This window comes from Vigna unguiculata, chromosome 6 (assembly GCF_037176805.1).
Source record: "Vigna unguiculata cultivar grain cowpea cultivar isolate G323 ecotype 2 chromosome 6, ASM3717680v1, whole genome shotgun sequence".
In the NCBI taxonomy this organism is placed as follows: domain Eukaryota; kingdom Viridiplantae; phylum Streptophyta; class Magnoliopsida; order Fabales; family Fabaceae; genus Vigna; species Vigna unguiculata.
This window is the reverse complement of record NC_140797.1, coordinates 20,103,625-20,120,578: the sequence shown is the minus strand read 5'-3', so window position 1 is coordinate 20,120,578 and position 16,954 is coordinate 20,103,625.

Here is a 16,954-nt window from a genome sequence, read left to right as displayed (position 1 = left end):
GAGAAGATGACATCAAGTGGATTAGAGTGTGAAGTTTATCTTGTTCACTTTAAGGGGATTAAAGGTGAAAGTGAGTGGATTTAGAGTAAAGTTTGTTGATGTTTGTGAGTGATTTGATAGATGTGATAGATTAAAAATTATATTTAAATCTTAAAAATAATTAAAAGTTATCATTATATAAGTTTGATTTGTAAGGCCCACTTACTTTACTACCTTTATTTTAAAGGACTGCCCCAAATAAGTTGGGCCTAGGGCTAGCCCATAAGGAACCAAAGCCCCTAAACCAGCTGAAACACTTTCATTCTTCTCGCTTTCAGAAAAATAGTGATGAAGGATTATGTTGTTCCTTTTTAGATTTTTGAATATGGTGTGAGTTGATTAAGAAAGCTAAGTGAAATCTCCACTGGACATTAAGATAGCAAGCTATCTAGATGTGAAGGTTCCTTTCACAAAGCTCAAGAGAAGAAGATGATGGATTGATTCAAAAGAAAAAGGAAATGGAAAGCACATAAACCATAGAAAACCAAGAACAATTAAAGGAAGAAGAAAACATAAAATGGAAAGGGAAGAAATGGTAAAAAATGTGAGAAGCACACCACTACAAGGCTAGGCTAGAAGCCATGGCAACCTTGAAGATGAGTGGATGTGTGCCGCCACTTGCTATGCAAGATAAGGCTTAAAAGTATTCACTCCCAAGGGAGGAAACTCTCACAAATGGTTGAGACACAAGAGTGTTTTTACTTCAAAATGTTCAACCCTTTTACATGTCTAGGAGCACCCCTTATATAGAAGAGTTTAGGGGCCTCTAAGCAAAAAAAAATATACCTAAGGATGTCTCTACAAAAACCTAACCCTAGCTTCTAGAAACTAGGTCAAATAAGGTTACAAAAATGAGAGACAAAAGAGCCAACTATGGTATGTGTAAGGCTAATTTCGTTCTAGCACAAAAGGAGACAAAGAATGTGTCTCATATGTCTCCAAAAAGTGGCCAAAGTGTGCTAAAAACAAAGGAGACCAAAGGTACATAGGTACACTTGTTTTATGCCTTTTACTTTATGCTTTATGCCTTTGCTTTACTCTCTCATCCACATCATTTATGCTCCCCAATCACCATGCGCCACCTAGCATTGCTTTATTACTCCTAATTAACCTACAAAGCAAATAAACATAGATTAGCATGTTGGCTTAAGTCAAGTCAACTATAGTCAACAAGTCAACTCTAGTCAAAGGTCAACAAGTCAACTAAAGTTGATTCAACTAAGTCAACTTAGGGAATCAAAAATAACAAACACAAATGAAAGGGATGAAGGATTAGTGAACTTCCTTTCTAAACATGCTTAGTCTTCTTAAGCATGTGCCTTCATCCTTGGTTGGGGTCAATCCTTCATCAAATAGCCTCCTTTCTCTTAGAACAGTAACGTTCCTCTACTAGGGTTTGGGGTTCATCCAAGTTCAACTGAGTTCAACCCATTTCTTTCACTCACGTAAGTTACTTCCGATGCATACTCTTCTCTTTTAGTTTAATCTTCGTGCTTGCTGTTAGGGTTCCTTGTAATAATCTCGTGCTTCCTCTGTATTGAGATTTTCAGCTCTTAAATATGCTCTTGGAGTTGTCTAGCTCATTCGCTTAAGGGTCGGGGTCGTTTTGAATAGCTCTTTCCAGGTAAGGGAAGCTAGGGTTTATGTTTTTAAATTTGTTTTCCAATTTTTGGTCTGGTATGGTTGTGATTCTTGAATGAGGTTGTTGGTCGAATAAAAAGGTATGGTGTGCAAGTATGTTTGATTGATGTGGCGCTACTCTTTTTCTACACTACACACTTTTCGTAAAATGCAGCTTTCTACTTCGTTAACCGTTGGATCGAGCTGATATTTTAACAGCTGATCCTTAACACATACTTCTTCACTTTGACTGGTCGGATCTTTAATTGGGCTCTGTAGTGAGAGCAGTTTTTATCGCAAGGTCACTGAATTTGTGTTGTTTACAGCATTGCACACTTTTCGTAAAATGAAAGTTACTACTTCGTTAACCGTTGGATCGAGCTGATAATTTAACAGCTGATCCTTAACACATAGATTTTGACTTTGACTGATCCGATCTTGAATCAGAGCTTTGTAGTGAGAGCAGTTTTTATCGCAAGATTGATGTAGTTTGGTTGTTTCTCTGATCTTGAATGGTTATTACTGGCTTGAATCTAATTGTTATATTAAAAGCATGTGATAAATGATTATGCATGAGTGATGTGATTAATGGATTGTGGATGATGGGTTTGGTATGAACTTGGCATGTGATTTAAATGAGATGGTTGGTATCAAGGAGACATGGTATTGATATGAAATACAAATATATATTCACTGTTTGGAAATGATGAGTTGGTATGGATTCGACATTTGGTTATGAATGAGAATGGGTTGTAAAGGTTGGCATGAGATATTGTGTACGGTAAACATTACTTGATTGATGAACATGATTGGTCTGTGGTTAGTGCATAATTCCTTGAAATCTCCAGGTGGGATTTCAGGGTCGTGCTTCAGTGGTCGGGACGTAATTCCATGACCCCTGTTAGTGGGTGTCCATGGTGGTGCCCCATCTATATAATTTGGTAAGGATTCAAGGTAAGGATTGCATCCTGACACTCCAAGGAGTCAGTTAGTCTCACTTAGAGCGGACTGACTCCTGTGGTGAGAGTAGCAGGAGGCCTGAAATTCATTAAGGGCTAACCTTGTGTGTGAGGGAATTGATTCATTGTAACACTTGTAACACTTGTAACACATAGCTCGGGGTGAGCAGAGGTATCCACCACAAGTGCGAGCATCCGCTGAATATGACCAGATTATATGTATCCGGATGAGTCGAGTCGAGTCTTAGTGTATTGATTGGGAGGTCATAACATGCTTGGATGATGTATGTATATTGGACTGTGAAAGTATACCTGATTGCATGATAAAATATTTTTGGCTCTAGCTTACCCTTTTACTTGTTTGATTGCCTTGTATGTTGTTCTTCTATTGTTACGATGATCATCAATTTATTGATGGGAGCAGATGCGAGAGGTACTCGAGGTCAACAGAGAAAGGATGGTTACGTTGCACAGTCTACTCGTGCTGCACTTCATGTCTCTTTAGGCTTTTCTTTAGGGCGAAGGCCCGTGTATTGTATTGCCCCTAAGGCTTTATTTCGAATATTGGCTATCTCTTACTCCTTTTGGGTTGTAGGCATTGTAGTGAGCTTTATTATTTCCTTTTAAGTACCTTGGATAACTTTAAGGAGTGTCTTTATACTCTACAACTTGGCTCTTTATATTATCCGGTGTAAGATTTCATTTAATTATGTTATTATTTAAATGAGATGTTACATGATTTATCGTAGAAGCTTATCTGTGAGTGATTTGATGAGATGTTACATGATTTACATGATTGGAGGGAGAGAGATATAATGAATTCAAGTGGATTAGAGTGTGAAGCTTATCTTGTTCACTTTAAGGGGATTAAAGGTGAAAGTGAGTGGATTTAGAGTAAAGTTTGTTCATGTTTGTGAGTGATTTGATGCATGTGATAAATTAAAAATTATATTTAAATCATAAAAAATCAAGATTACCAAATTGTACTTTATTTTTAAAATATTTAAAAATTATCTTTATATAAGTTCAATTTATCGTAGAAAAAATATGAAATTTTATCAATGAAAGTAACATATTTTAATAAAAATATATTTAAAAGATAATATAATAAAAAAAATTATAATTAAAAATTACTTTTTAAACCTTATTTTATAACAACTTTCAAATTTTTGTTATTTTTACATCGTTTTCAAAATTATGCTAAAAATTAAATTGCGGACATAATTGTAATTTTGATATCACCCTCGAACACTTGCATAACAAACATGATTGATAAATAGAGGAATTTCCCTCTTCCTTCCCCTCTCTCTCTCAAGGCTTATTGAAGGGAGAGGGATAGTGATGAAGGATTATCTTGTTTCCTTTTAGAGTTATGAATATGGTGAAGTTATTTAAGAAAGCTTTTTGAAAATTCCCACTGGACATTAAGATAGCAAGCTATCTAGATGTGAAGGTTCATTTCTCAAGCTCATGAAAGGAAGAAGAGAGTTGGATTCAAGCTTAAACTCACACAACATTAACAACACTTAAAGAACCAAAATGAAAGAAGAAACATTAAAAATGGAAAGCATAGAAGATCAAGCATGGAAGAAGCACGCCACTCATAGGGGGGGATCTAAGCCAACCAAGCCCTAGAGATGAGTGATGGTGCCGCCACTTGCAAGCAAGATAAGGCAAAGGTGAGTTCACTTCTAGGAAGGAGAGCTCACGAAAATTTAAAGGTTGAAACACAATAGTTTAGAAACAAAATGATCAACCCTTTTACAAGACAAGGAGCACCCTTTAAATAGGAGTTCATAGGGGTCCTTTAGCAAATACAAAAACATGAAAAAGGATTAACTAGCAAACCCTAAACCTAATGTGAGAGTGAGTCTTGGCCAAGTGAAGGAAGATGATTGGTGGAGGCATTCCTAGGAGGATTCTAGGCCAAAAGAGGAAGGAGACCAAGTGACCTTCTAAGGCATAAACCACAAAGGCAAAAGGAGACAAGGTACATGTCTACTTTTGCTTTTGCTTTATGCTTTTTGCTTTCCTCTCTCTTCCACTTCATCCAAGTGCTCCAATCACCAAGTGCCACCTAGCCATGCTCTACTTTCTCTTAATTACCTACAAAACAAGACAAACAAGGATTAGCATGTTGGTTTAAGTTAATCTAATCTTGGTCAAAGGTCAACTTTGGATCAAAGTCAACAAGTCAACCAAAATAAATCAACTAGAAACCAACTTAGGGAATTCAAACTAAAGTAATGCAAAGCAAAGATAAAGGTGATGGAATAGAAGACTCCCCTCTAGACATGCTTCTAGTGATCCTTCTTGATGGAGCTTCTAAGGAGGTGGTCATGCCTTCATCATCCTCCGCTTCTTGGAGAGAATTCGACCACGAATTCTTAAACCCTACATCAAAAGGAGAAAGGTCACAAACATTAAATGAGTTACTTATGTTGTAGCTTGGGGGTAAGTCTAACTCATAAGCATTGTTGTTAATTCTCCTAATGACTTGAAAGGGGTCATCCCCTCTAGGGAGGAGCTTAGACTTCCTTTGAGTAGGGAATCTCTCCTTTCTCAAGTGAAGCCAAACCCAATCTCCCTCTTGGAAGATGACTTCCTTTCTTCCCTTATTACCATCCTCTTGTTGTTTCTTAACTTTCCTCTCAATGGTTTCCTTAACTTGTGAATGCAAGTCTTGGATGTACTTGGCTTTGGTCTCACCATCTTGGCAAGTCCATGCCTCATGAGTGGGTAGGGGAAGGAGGTCTAAGGGAGTTAGGGGATTGAACCCATACACAACCTCAAAAGGGGAATGAGAAGTAGTGGAATGCAGAACCCTATTGTAGGCAAACTCTATGTGGGGAAGAAGTTCCTCCCACTCTCTAATGTTTTGCACTATCATACATCTTAGCATTTGCCCTAGGGTTCTATTAACCACCTCGGTTTGGCCATCACTTTGGGGATGACAAGTGGTGGAGAAAAGAAGCTTGGTGCCAAGTTTACCCCACAAGGTTCTCCAAAAATGGCTTAGGAACTTGGAGTCCCTATCACTTACAATGGACCTAGGTAGGCCATGTAGTCTTACCACTTCCTTGAAGAAAAGATTTGCAATATAAGTTGCATCATCAATCTTATGGCAGGGAATGAAATGGGCCATCTTAGAAAACCTATCCACCACTACAAAAATGGAATCCCTACCTTTTTTGGTCCTTGGGAGACCTAAGACAAAATCCATAGAAATGTCAACCCAAGGCTTGGAAGGTATAGGCAAGGGGGTGTAAAGACCATGGGGTTGGACTCTAGACTTGGCTTTCATGCATGCTATGCAACCTTTGCAATGCCTATCTACATGCTTCCTCATGTGAGGCCAATAGAAGTGTTCTTTCAAGACTTCCAAAGTCTTGTTTGGCCCAAAATGCCCCATTAATCCTCCCTCATGTGCCTCTCTAATGAGTGAGGCTCTTAAGGAACCTTGGGGAATGCAAAGTCTCTTACCTTTGAAAAGATATTGATTGAGAAGGTAAAAGTCTTTGTAAGCCCCTTGGTGGCACTCACTAAGAATGGGGGAGAAATCAACATCCTTTGGATACAATTCCTTAATATGATCAAAACTAAGAAATTTAGTTTCAAGAATGGAAAGGAGGGAATGCCTTCTTGAAAGTGCATCCGCCACAATGTTAGCCTTTCCTTGCTTATGTTTGATCACATATGGGAATTGTTCTAAGAACTCTACCCACCTAGCATGTCTCTTGTTTAACTTGCCTTGGCTTTTCAAAAATTTGAGTGACTCATGGTCACTATGTATCACAAACTCCTTTGAAAGAAGATAGTGTTGCCAAGTTTGCAAAGTTCTCACAAGAGCATAAAGCTCTTTGTCATAGGTGGAGTAGTTGATGTGACTCCCCTTGAGTTTCTCACTAAAATAAGCTATGGGGTGCCCTTCTTGGAGAAGCACAGCCCCAATGCCTACATTGGATGCATCACACTCAATTTCAAAAGTTTTGGAGAAGTTAGGGAGGGCTAAGAGTGATGCATTGATCAATTTTTGTTTTAAAGTTTCAAAAGCCTTTTCTTGATCTTTGCCCCATTTATAGGCCACACCTTTCTTGACCAATTCATTGAGAGGGGCAACTATGGTGCTAAAGTTTGGCACAAACCTCCTATAGAAACTAGCTAACCCATGGAAAGACCTAAGCTCACTTACATTCTTTGGGGGAGGCCAATCCTTGATTGCCATCACTTTTTCTTGGTCCACATGGACCCCATGTTGATTTATTTTGAAACCTAGGAAGATCACATGATCCATCCCAAACACACATTTCTCCATGTTAGCATACAAGGATGCCTTCCTTAAGGTTTCTAACACACTCCTTAAATGATGCAAGTGGTCATCTTGAGACATACTATAAATGAGAATGTCATCAAAGTATACCACAACAAACTTCCCTAAGAACTCTCTAAGAACATGGTGCATGAGTCTCATGAATGTACTAGGTGCATTGGTCAAGCCAAAAGGCATGACTAACCACTCATATAATCCAAACTTAGTCTTGAAAGAGGTTTTCCATTCATCACCTTCTTTGATTCTAATTTGATTGTACCCACTTTTCAAGTCTATTTTGGAAAATATGGTTGCACCATGTAACTCATCAATCAAATCATCTAACCTAGGAATGGGATGCCTATACTTGATGGTTATGTTGTTGATAGCCCTACAATCTATGCACATTCTCCATGTTCCATCCTTTTTGGGGACTAGGATCACGGGCATTGCACAAGGACTCATGCTATGTTGCACCCACCCCTTTTCTAACAACTCATTCACTTGTTTTTGAATTTCTTTAGCCTCCTCGGGACTAGTCCTATAGGCTGGCCTATTAGGCAAAGATGAGCCTTGTATGAAATCAATTTGGTGTTCTATACCTCTTAGGGGTGGGAGACCCTTTGGAGGTTCTTGAAAAACATCTTTGAACTCATCTAAGACTAATGACAAGTCTAATGGACATCTAGAGTGAGGGTTTTGGAAGGAGGGGGAAGATTCACTAGGATAAGCTAGGAAGGTGGGTTTTTGGGCAAGCATTACCTTCTTCACCCCCTTGAGAGTGATCATGCTCTTCTTGGACTCATGCCCTTGTGCCTTCTTTTGCGCCTTCTCTTCTTTTCTTTTCTTAATCATTTGCAATTGGTCCTCATTGACTTCTCTTGGTGAAAGAGGTAGTAATGTGATCTTTTTGCCTTGGAAGCTAAAGGTAAACTTGTTAGCATGGCCATCATGAAAAGCTTTTCTATCAAATTGCCATGGCCTTCCTAATAAAATGTGAGTTGCTTCCATGGGCACTAAGTCACATAATACCTCATCCTTGTAGTTTCCAATGGAGAAGTTAAGAAGGACTTGTTTGTCCACTTTAATTTCACCTTCCTCACTAAGCCAAGAAAGCTTATAGGGCTTGGCATGAGGGATGGTTTTCAAGCCAAGCTTGTCCACAACCCTTGTGCTAGCCACATTAACACAACTTCCACTATCAATTATGAGGGAGCAAGTTTTGTTGTTGATTTGGCACCTTGAGTGAAAAATATTTTCTCTTTGGTTTTCAAATTCTTTTGGCACTTGGCCTAGCATGCGCCTAACCACCAACAAACCTCCTTCATTAGGTTTGATTTCATCCTCACTTGAAGATTGGGAAGAAGTGTGGGAGGAAGAACTTTTAGGGGAGGGGGGAGAAGAATGTTCACTTTCAACCTCTCCTTTAGGGTTCAAGATCATGTTCCTTTTTGTTGGGCAATTTGAAGCAATGTGACCATGGCCCAAACACTTAAAACATTTGATGGAACTAGTTCTTGAACTTTGAGAAGAGTTTGCATTTTCATGGGAGGTTCTAGACGAATTGGTCCTAGGTGGGTGGTCTTTGGAAGGAGGTTTCTCATCCTTTCTTTCTTTTCCTTTCCAAGTTCTAGAGTAGTATTCATTGTATGAAGTATTCCTCTTGGCCTCTTGTTTCTTTTTCAATTGACTTTCAACTTTTAAGGCCAAGTGTAAAATTTTGTCAAGAGTGGAATACTCATACAACTCAACTACATCTTGAACTTCTCTTCTAAGACCACTCACAAATCTAGCTACCTTTTCTTCTTCACTTTCAAATTGGAGTCCTACTTTAAGAAGCATTGACTCCATCATTTTAAAATATTCATTCACACACATAGACCCTTGTTGAAGCCTTTGGAGCTTCAAAAGAGTCTCCCTCCTATAGTAGGAAGGAACAAATCTAGCGCGCATCAAAGTTTTAATGTCCATCCAAGAGGCCGCGGGTGGCTCTTGGTTAATATTGTCCATACACAATTGATGCCACCATGTCATGGCATAATCTTCAAATTCTAAAACTACTAAATCTACTTGTTCTTGATTACTAACTAAATGAATATTGAAGATTTGGTCCACTTTTTGCTCTCACTCTATGTAGAGGTTTGGATCATTCTCCCCCTTGAACTTTGGAATCTTGATTGGTTGAGGTTGTCTTTGTGGGAGTTGATTGCGCCTTCCACCATCATCATAGCCGTGTCTTCTTCTTCTTCCACCATGGCTAGAGTCCTTGGAAGAGGACCTCCTCCTTCTCCTCTCATCTTCCCTAAGCTCAAGTCTTTGGATGTGCTCTTGTAGGAAGATCTCACTTTGCCTCCTATCCGCCCTCAATTGGTCAAAAGTTTCTCTCCTACTCACTTCCATCTCACGTAAGATGTTGGCAAGGGTTATTTGTCCACTTTCTTGGGCCATAGGAGTCACCATGGGAGGGGAATAAGGTGAGGCTGACTCCTCCTCTTCTTCTACCTCCAAGATTGGATCCATATTCATGTTCCTACACCAAAAACTCACCAAAAACTGAGACAAGGAAGAGGTTAGCTAACAAACAATTCCAAACCCGAGACCAAGTGTGGTCTTCTCAAGCACCCAAGTGTTTTTGATCACACTCCCAAAGCACACAAGCAAGGCTAGCACTCAAAAACCTTCCAAACAAGTGAAAACACCTTTAAAGAGATGAAAACCTTTTCAAAGCTCAAACAAGTGGCTCGGCCATAACACTCTAGGAAGACAAGGAAAAGAAAACTACTAAGACAAAACAAAGATTACCTAAAGACAAGCAAGCAAAGCTAAAAAAAACAAGAAAGTTTAACTTCTAAGGAAACTTGTTTTTAAAGACAAAACTTGAACAAGACTAAAACAATGAAAAGCACTTTTAAAGACTCTATGGAAAGCATTTGAACAAGCCAAGATTATACCTCAAATTATGCATACACCATGAAAGATCATAACCAAGTCAAAGCATGGAACTAATTTGCCAATATCACCCAAAATCCAAGTATAAATTTTGGTAGCATAACACCTAGTAAAAATGGCCAAATGGATTCACCAAGCATTGTAAAAGCTCTCGGCCAAACTGTTTTTGGTCTTGAAAACACTTTTTCTTTTCAAAACTAGGTACTTCAAATGATGAGAAGGATGTTTTAGGGTGTCTTGAACACTTAGTTCCTTAAAATTAGGTCAAAATCAATTTCAAGGAGCATACAACAACACAAGGCATAGATCTCATGCTATAGTTCAAAAACTTAGAAACAAGAACAAGAAAACTCAAAGAAGCATATGACAAGAGACTCAAGCAAAAGTTAGACACATTTAGAGACTCAACATGACATACACAAAGACACAAACATGTAGCTATCATGCATTTAAACTCATGGATTTGAGGCTCAAAGAGTAAGTATCAAAAGACATGTTATCCAACCACATTTAGGAGCAAAAGAGTCACAAAACCGAAGCCAAAATTGCCACAACATAACCTGAAAACGTTGTTTTTCGTATTCTCGGCAGCTCTGACCTTTGCTCACTCATTTGATCATAACTCTCTCCACAGAACTCCAAATGCGTTAATTCTTTTTTTTTTTTGGAAACTAGACTCACAGAGCTTTCTTTTGATATAAAGAACGTTACTTTTGGACCACTGAGCTAGCTGCAGTATTTTTTTCAAAAACGCACACGTTGCTGCCAACACTGTTTTTTATGTGGACCACTCAAAGATAGCTACACAAGACAAGGTTAGAACATGAAAACACCATATTCAAGGACAACCAAAGCTCTAGATACCAAATGATGAAGGATTATCTTGTTTCCTTTTAGAGTTATGAATATGGTGAAGTTATTTAAGAAAGCTTTTTGAAAATTCCCACTGGACATTAAGATAGCAAGCTATCTAGATGTGAAGGTTCATTTCTCAAGCTCATGAAAGGAAGAAGAGAGTTGGATTCAAGCTTAAACTCACACAACATTAACAACACTTAAAGAACCAAAATGAAAGAAGAAACATTAAAAATGGAAAGCATAGAAGATCAAGCATGGAAGAAGCACGCCACTCATAGGGGGGGATCTAAGCCAACCAAGCCCTAGAGATGAGTGATGGTGCCGCCACTTGCAAGCAAGATAAGGCAAAGGTGAGTTCACTTCTAGGAAGGAGAGCTCACGAAAATTTAAAGGTTGAAACACAATAGTTTAGAAACAAAATGATCAACCCTTTTACAAGACAAGGAGCACCCTTTAAATAGGAGTTCATAGGGGTCCTTTAGCAAATACAAAAACATGAAAAAGGATTAACTAGCAAACCCTAAACCTAATGTGAGAGTGAGTCTTGGCCAAGTGAAGGAAGATGATTGGTGGAGGCATTCCCAGGAGGATTCTAGGCCAAAAGAGGAAGGAGACCAAGTGACCTTCTAAGGCATAAACCACAAATGCAAAAGGAGACAAGGTACATGTCTACTTTTGCTTTTGCTTTATGCTTTTTGCTTTCCTCTCTCTTCCACTTCATCCAAGTGCTCCAATCACCAAGTGCCACCTAGCCATGCTCTACTTTCTCTTAATTACCTACAAAACAAGACAAACAAGGATTAGCATGTTGGTTTAAGTTAATCTAATCTTGGTCAAAGGTCAACTTTGGATCAAAGTCAACAAGTCAACCAAAATAAATCAACTAGAAACCAACTTAGGGAATTCAAACTAAAGTAATGCAAAGCAAAGATAAAGGTGATGGAATAGAAGACTCCCCTCTAGACATGCTTCTAGTGATCCTTCTTGATGGAGCTTCTAAGGAGGTGGTCATGCCTTCATTAGATAGGATGAATTTAAGTGGATTAGAGTGTGAAGCTTGTCTAGTTCACTTTAAGGGGATTAAAGGTGAAAGTGAGTGAATTTAGAGTATAGTTTGTTGAAGTTTGTGAGTGATTTGATGGATGTGATACATTAAAAATTATATGTAAATAAAAAAAAAACAAGATTACGAAATTGTACTTTATTTTAAAAATAATTAAAAATTATCGTTATATAAGTTTGATTTATTGTAGAAAAAATATGAAAATGTATAAATGAAAGTAACATATTTATAAAAAAAATATTTTAAAAGATAGTGGAATAAAAAAATTTATAATTAAAAATTACTTTTTAAACCTTATTTTATAACAATTTTCAAATTTTTGTTATTAATTATTTTTGTGAAAATAATTTGAAAAGTCGTATTTTTATATTATTTTCATAATTAAACTAAAAAATAAATTGCGGACATAATTGTAATCTTGATATCACCCTTCAACCAAGACATAATAGAGATGATTTAAAAATAGAAGAATTTCCCTCTTCCTTCCCTTCTCTCTCCCTCAAGGTTGATCGGATGGAGAGGGAGATGATGACATCAAGTGGATTACAATGTGAAGTTTGTGTTGTTTACCTTAAATGGATTAAAGGTAAAAGTGGGTGGATTAAGACTAAACTTTGTTAAAGTTTGTGATTGATTTGATGGATGTGATAGATAAAAAATTATATTGAAATCAAATAAAAACACGAATAGCAACTTCTACTTTATTTTAAAAATACTTAAAAATTATCGTTATATAAGTTTGATTTACCGTAGAAAAAATATAAAAATGTATAAATGAAAGTAACATATTTTAATAAAAAAAATATTTAAAAGATAGTGTAACAAAAAATTTTATAATTAAAAATTACTTTTTAAACCTTATTTTATAACAATTTCCAAATTTTCGTTATTTTTACATCGTTTTAATAATTATGCTAAAAAATAAATTGCCAACATTATTGTAATCTTGATATCACCTCCGAACCATTGCATAACAGACAAAACTGAAAAATAGAGGAATTTCCCTTTTCCTTTCCCTCTCTCCCTCATCGTTGATTGGAAGGAGAGGGATTGGATGAATTTAAATGGATTAGAGTGTGAAGCTTGTATAGTTCACTTTAAGGAGATTAAAGGTGAAAGTGAGTGAATTTAGAGTAAAATTTGTTGAAGTTTGTGAGTGATTTGATGGATGTGATAGATTAAAAATTATATTTAAATCATAAAAAAACAAGATTACCAAATTGTACTTTATTTTGAAAATAATTAAAAATTATCATTATATAAGTTTGATTTATCGTAGAACAAATATGAAAATGTATAAATGAAAGTAACATACTTTAATAAAAAAATATTTAAAAGATAATGTAACAAAAAATAAATATAATTAAAAACTGCATTTTAAACCTTATTTTATAACAATTTTCAAATTTTTGTTAATTTTATATGGTTTTCATAATTATGCTAAAAACTAAATTGCGGACATAATTGTAATCTTGATATCACCCTTGAACCATTGCATAACAAACATGACTCATAAATAGAGGAATTTGCTCGCTTCCTTCCCCTCACTCTTCGTCAAGGTTGATTGGAGAGGGAGGGGGATGATGAATTCAAGTGGAGTAGAGTGTAAGTTTGTGTTGTTCACTTTAAGTGGATTAAAGGTGAAAGTGGGTTGATTTAGAGTAAAGTTTTTTAATGTTTATAAGTGATTTGATGGATGTGATAGATTAAAAATTATATTGAAGTCAAAGAAAAACAAGATTACCAAATTATCTTGTGAATTCAAAAGATTAACTCATGTGTGAAAAATAGAATCTTGCCGTTTGTTTATGCATGGTAACTTGATTTCTAGAATATTGATTTGTCTCAAGTAAGGTTCATTCCTTTAATCCACTATTGATGTGAAATAAAATACCTCAGAACAAGTTTTGAAATCGCTCAATTTTTCCCAAGAGTGTAAAAGGATAAGTGTGTGGTTATGATGATTGCGTATTTTTTCCCTCATTTAATGTTTAATTTTGGGTATTTAATTGAACTTTTGTACTTAAAGATTGATTTAATTGGGATTTCCTATAATTGGGTTTATTGAGCATGAGATATAAAAACATGTTAAAAATAGCTTTTTAGTTGCATAAATGTTCTTTGGTTATTTTGAGGTGTGCTAGTGCAATTGCAGCTAAGTTGAACTCATAAAGGTGTGGAAATAAATAACTTAAAGCTTCATTACACCTTAAAGATAAATCCAAGAATAAGAAATTATCAAAATCACAAAAATCCAAGCCAAGCATTCCATGAAGACGACAAGAAAAGCTTGAAAGAGTGAAGAAGTTTGGCTAAGCCAAGAAGAGAGTAACAAAAAATCTGACCTTGCAGTTTTCTTTATCTTTATGATATAAGATAATTTGGGAAAAATATATCTTAGATATTATATTTGATATTTTCAAATAATTATCTTGTTTAATTATATCATAAAATATTAAAAGATAATAACTACCAAATCTTTTTAAATGTCACAAGATCTTCTTGAATCTTTTTAGTTCCACAACAAACAAATATATCTTGAAGATATTGGATTATTTAGAAGATAATTTAAGGAGATTTTGAAAATTAATACAAATATTAATTGGTGATAATTTATCATATATCTTTAATTAGTTAATTTAATTATATTAGATATTGATATTATCAACCAACTATATTTGTCAAATAGTCTATATCTCTCCAAATATTTTTAAATATTTATCTTTATCTTTATTTTAAAATATATTTGAGAGATTTTAGCAACAGAAAAGCCCAATCCAAGTCCAAGGAATTTAGGAACCCTTAGGGGGGCCTAATTTCTTTCTCTCTCCTTTCTTCTTCTATTTTTATTTTATTTTGTGTTTCATGGAGTGATAAACTTCTTGGGTTGATTCTATTGTAATTTCATTATGGATTCTAAGGTTAGAATGAAATAATTTCTTTGTTCTTTTTATTATTGTTGAGGTTTTAATTCATCTATGTCTTTTATCTTTGAATCACATAAGAGTAATGATTTTAAATCTATATGCATGTTGGTCATATGAGTCCAAGGGTTTTTAAATTAAATTGAGACTTTACTTTGATTTTATTTAGAAACTTTCATATGATTAAATGAGGTTTTACCAATAATTGAGACTTTACTTTGGTTAAAGGTATTTACTCTAACTACAATTAATTAAGACTTTACTTTAATTAATTAAGCTTTTTATTTGGTGAGGAGATAAAAGAATAGACATGATTAGGCATAGTAAATTTGATTGAGACTGTACTTTGGTTGAATTTAATGTGGATAATCTAAAAGTTCTCACTTTTAATTGAGACTGTACTTTGGTTAAAAGTGAGAACGCCAACAAATTAATTGAGACTTTACATTGATTAATTTGTAAATCTACAACAATAATTAATTGAGCAATAATCTTTAGATAACCAATGATGAATCTATTTTGAAAAAGCAATGAAATCAATCTATTTACTTTACTATTGTTTATATCTTATTTTATCTTTTAATCTTTATCCCTCATATTTTTATAATTTTATTTAACTAACTCTTGTATAGTTTTATAAGAATTAACTTGTTAAAAATCAATTCCGTGTTCGTTGGGAGACGACTTTGGGTTACTTTACCCTTACTATTTTGTTGACTACTTTCTTAACAATACTGAAGTTGTTATAGATAAGTAGTATTAATTTGATCGTGTCAACGACAACGTTATCAAATTTAAATAAATAAAAGTCATGTTGATATGAGTGGATTCTTTCTATGATTTGCTAAATGAGTTAATTTGAGAATTTCTTGATTAAATCTTTTGTGAAAGAATTTAACCTTGTGAGTCTTGAGCCTTAATTTAAAGGACGAACTGCCATATGTCATTCCTATTTTTTTTCTTGAGTGACTCGCTCATGTTTTTTTATACTCAAATGTTGAGCTTGACTCTTTTGTTTTGCATCTTAGGTGAATATGCATGATTTGATATGATTGAGGCATTTCTTGTTTTTAGCTACTTGGCCAAATAAGCCCACCTTGATATTAATCCATTGGTAGCACCTTTGAGCTTTTAAAACCTCTTTTTCTTGTTTTCAGCCTATTGCATAACCTTGGAAAGAAAAAGACCATATTCTACTTTAGGAAGAAAGAAGGAGCTAATGGATTGTGTTCAGGAATGGTTGAGGAATAAAGTGTGTGAGTGAGTACCTCACCCACAAATTAATAAAAATGGCAAAAGGAAAAATTGTTGATGAAAAAGTGTTGAAATAATTGCTTTCTAAAAGAAAAAGAGAGAGCAACAAGCAATAAATGAAAAAGAGTTGTTTTTGAAATTATGCTCCATTATTCTTTCTGTATTTTAATTTCAAAAACCCAAAAATCCTAAAATTTTTCCTACCTTTGCCTTGGCCCCATTATAACCTGTGAAAAGTCCTCATGATCCTTGAATGCATATTTTTCTAAAAGTTTGTGAATATTAGAGTCTTGTTAAGTATTATGAGAGTTTGCTTACATGAGTATTTTGAGTGAAAACACAAGCCCAAATGCTTGAGAGAATTTTGGTGAGAAAATACACATTTAACTTGAGTGCTTTCTTTCATAATTGATTGTCTTGTGAATTCAAAAGATTAACTCATGTGTGAAAAATATAACCTTTCCGTTTGTATATACATAATAATTTGATTTCTAGAAGATTGATTTGTCTCCAATGATGTTCATTCCTTTAATCCAGTGTTGATGTGAAATAAAATACCTCAGAAGAAGTTTTGAAATTGCTTGATTTTGCCCAGGAGTGCAAAAGGATAAGTGTGTGGGTATGATGAGTGCATATTTTTTCCCTCATTTAATGTTTAATTATGGGTATTTAATTGAATTTTTGTGCTTAAAGATTGATTTAATTGGGATTTCCTACAATTGGGTTTATTGAGCATGAGATACAAAAACATGTTAAAAATAGCTTTTTAGTTGCATAAATGTTCTTTGGATATTTTGAGGTGTGTTAGTGCAGTTGCAGCTAAGTTGAGCTCATGGAGGTGTGGAAATAAATTGATTAAAGCTTCATGACACCTTAATCCAAGAATAAGAAATTATCAAAAGCACAAAAATTCAAGTGGAGTCGAGCGTGAAGTTTGTGTTGTTCACTTTAAGTGGATTAAAGGTGAAAGTGGGTTGAT